This window comes from Tigriopus californicus, chromosome 1 (genome assembly GCF_007210705.1).
Source record: "Tigriopus californicus strain San Diego chromosome 1, Tcal_SD_v2.1, whole genome shotgun sequence".
In the NCBI taxonomy this organism is placed as follows: domain Eukaryota; kingdom Metazoa; phylum Arthropoda; class Copepoda; order Harpacticoida; family Harpacticidae; genus Tigriopus; species Tigriopus californicus.
In genome coordinates, this window is record NC_081440.1 from 16,416,909 (window position 1) to 16,420,997 (window position 4,089).

Sequence of the window (4,089 nt, forward strand, 5' to 3'; positions counted from 1 at the left end):
GCAACATCAGTGACCACCTTGGAACGTTCGTGTCTCTTGGAAAGTCGTCGACAGCACAATTCAATCCCCAGTCAATATAACGCCGAAGCACTAGTTACAAGAGCTAGTTTTCGAATGTTTTTGAATGTTCTTGTCCAATCTTGACAAACCCAAGTAACTCAAAGAAGGAAACAGGCAACCCTTGGATGACACCTGGTCTTCTCAGGTCATGATGCGTAAAGCAGAAGTTCTTTGTCTAATACCAACAGCACCTTTCGGCTACAACCAAACTTGCCCTCTCCAAGTTTTCGAACAAATACATTAAGACAAAAAGAATTGCTAAAGCCAAATATTGGCAAGATTACTTTAACTCCCATTTAAAAACATGAGGAAAGTATGGCAGCGGGCAAAGTGCCTCCTTGGGAGAAGCTTTGCCAAGGATAATAGTCCTTCTCAATCAAAGTGACTTTTCAATTCTAGTGACCGTAGAGGCTTAATGTGCATTTTGAGAGCACCTTCAAGTCCTCGAGAATCCAGGCTAGTTTGAACAATGAAGTCCACTTCTCTTCTTTCTCGGGCTCCTTCATTGGTCAATTTGCTTCCCTCTGATATTCGTAAGGAATACGTAGGCCTTATTGATCCGGTAGCATCTTGGACTAATTTTTAGATAGTATTCCAGATCAACCCTACATTCAAGGACTAGCTTGGTCTGCCAACTCAAATTCGGTGGTAGATCAAATATCATATAAAGATTGAGAGGTAATAAATAGACAAATTTTAACCTTTTATTTTAATAGTACTGGGGATTACATTCCTTGTAGGGGTTAGAAAAGCCCGTGAAAAACCAAACCAAAAAAAGAAATTGTATTACTATTGAATATAATTCTGTTATCAAAATGGTGCAAAAGTTGTGCATTAACTGGCTTGATATGTTGAGATATTCTTATTTCCTTTTTCCTAATATTTACTGTAAGGACTGCAAATACTTTGATCCTTTTCTTATTTTCTGAAATTTTGGGTTTCTTTATTGGTGTGGGGTTGCACCACAATTGTAATAGCTTTAAGATAGTAGGTCCATTCACAGATTTCAACTTTGATGATGTTTGCTTTCCCTCACATTTAGAGATTTGTGAAAGTAACCATTCTCAAAACAAATTCACATTCATTTAATTTATCTTGCAATTTGGACTTGGATTGGATCCAAACGCAATCCGAATCTGAATCCAAACGATATGTTTCATGCGACCAAATCCGAATCCGAAAATTGTTGGTCAATCCGACCTGAATCCGAAAACAGAGCAAAATCAAAGACAACATGCCTAGCCCAACTGCACTGTGCATGCATTGAATTTTGACATTTATTCCATTTTTCATTCTTGGCTAAGCAAATTGCATGGTGGTTTTGAGCCAAAATATCATCTTGTTGGGTTGTGTAATACACTCAAAATCGCTCGATGAATGAAAAATTCAATGGGCAGATAGTGCGAGTTGGCTGTGATGTTTGTCTTAGTTCTCCCTCCTCAAAACGCGAAAAATCAGGGTGCCGGCCCCATTTTTCCTTGAAAATCCTTCACTTGACATGCCCTATTGCTAGTATTGTCCTTTTGATTCTCCTCTCCCTCCTCCTGTTGCGGACAAACACTCTAAGATGTCTGACTTTAACTAGGTTTTTCACTGAACAACTTATTGGTGATCTATTTCAACGCCATAAATACACCAAGCACCCTTTTGAGAGGCATTTCAAATCCTACAAGGGTAAAATTACGAACACTTTTGAAACCCAAACAGGAATAAACAGAGAGCTGTAAATCATATACTTGAAACAAACCAGCAGCTTTCATCATTATCTTTTTCCATTCAATTGTGCTAAAAAAAGAGTAAAGGAAAGTTTGGCAACAGTGATGTTCCTAGATATAGTCACCCAAAACTTGTGAAAGTGCCTTTCTTAATACTGTTTCGTAAAAAAACGATGATGGCCAAAGTGTTGGCCATTTATCAATCATCCAGTACACAGCTTCATGTTTGATTATAATTTTTTTCATAAATGTTTGGAATTTTACTGCTAGAGGATCTCAAACGTCTCTCCTATTAGTTGGTGGCTTATTGGCTGTGTTACATAAACAATCCATTGTTCATTTAATAATGTCTTGGTAAAATCTGGCATCCTAGAGCGTATTCTCTAGTTTCTACGTGTTTGTCCGCATCTAGACGAAGCAGAGGGCGCTTCCTCCGATCAATGAAAAGGACAATTGCTGCCTCTGTTTATGATGATGATGATGATGTTTTATTTAGGGTCTCGGGATAATATTAAAGATAGATTAGTATAAAACGGGAAAAATAAAACAGAATGGATAGTAAAATGTATGAGATCCCTAGGTTGGCTCATAAACCATGTGGTTTGTTTTCATGGGCCACCTTGACTAGTTGAGACTCTGAGATGTGACAGTTCTTCAAATTGCGTTGGTCCGGTAACAAAAGCTTCCAACCTGGGATGTTCCCGTTCCTACGCCGAAGATCTCAAGCTTGACTTGGTTCACTAGGATGTCTGAGTTACTGAGAGAAAAGAATTAGGTACAGGAAAAGCACTTATTTATGTTAAAGTTGGTTATATAAGAGTTCGTGCTTGTGTCCGTCAAATATTGGGTCCATCCCCGCAGGGAATTAGGTAGGCTTGTAATTTTAATGTCATTTGTTAAAATATAGTTGTTCCAACATGTTGGAAAAGAATACACCCCGGCAGTCGTTGATACCAGCATAGTTTGACATGACGTAAGTAGAACCGTTTTGTGCTACCTCGCATTTCTTTGTAAGCATGATTGTTGACAATGTCAGGCAAATTTTTATAAAAACAATTGTACATGAATCTTAATTGATTTACTCTGACTAAATCCTCGATTTTTCATATTCCCCATTTCTTAAATAGATCACTTGTGTGACACCGTGACTTTGCCCCCACTATCCACTGGATGGTACGGACTTTTAACTGCCGAGCTTGAGCCAAAAAATTCAATCCCATATTCAAGCCGGCTCCTGACGAGTGCATTATAAAGTAACAATTTTAGCTTAGTTGGAATGGCCTGTTTAGCCATGAAAAGGGTAAACGTCACTTTCCTGACAGTGTTTCTGACTAGACTTACATGATTCTTCCAATTCAACTGACTGTCTATGTTTAGTCTCAGGAATTTGACAGATTTCTCAACATCATTTGGGCCAACCTGCTGATCAGTATGGCCATTAAGTTTTAACCTAAAACCACTGATTACCTTTCGAGGACTAAAAACTAACATCCTGGTCTTACCTAAGTTCAACACTAGCTTGTTTACTTTCAGCCAACTTGCAAGGCTTTTAAGGCTATGACTGGCTTCAACTTCTGTAACTTGTAGATTGTTTCCAGTGTTGCAGAGTGGTGTCGTCCGCGAACGTTGTTACTTCAAAATTAGTCGCGTTCGGTAGATCGTTGATGTAAATCAAGAACAAAAGTGGGCCTAAGATACTTCCTTGAGGCACTCCGCATGTGATGGTGGCAGGCTTAGACAAATTATTATTAATGAGCACTTGCTGTTGTCTATTTTCTAAATAATTCTCAACCCAGCGTAACACATTAGCATTGTAGGCGTATCTTTGCATTTCTTGACCAGCATTTCGTGATTCACGTTGTCAAAGCCTTCTTTTAAGTCAATAGATATCCCAACAGAATATCTGAAATCGTCATGATCAGATATATTTTGCAAAAAGTTGTGTATGGCATGAATAGTAGAATGTTTTGGCCTGAACACAAATTGAACATTAGTTAGATGCCGTTCGGAAAAAAGGGGCAAATATTTGTGAATACACGACCTTTTCAAGGGCTTTGGACAAGGACGACAAGATGCTAATGGGGCGATAGTTAGAGATACTCTCCTTATCTCGCTTTTAAAAAAGGGCAACACTTTGGCAGTTTTCCACTCGATGGGGATGTAGCCACTAATCAAAGAAATATTAATAAGGCGTGCCAAGGGTCTTGCAATTACTTCTTTGACATTTTTTGATATATTATTGGAAATTTCATCCAATCCGTGGCTGGACTTGCAGGGCAGTTTTGTAATTATGTTTAAAACATCGAAGCGGGTT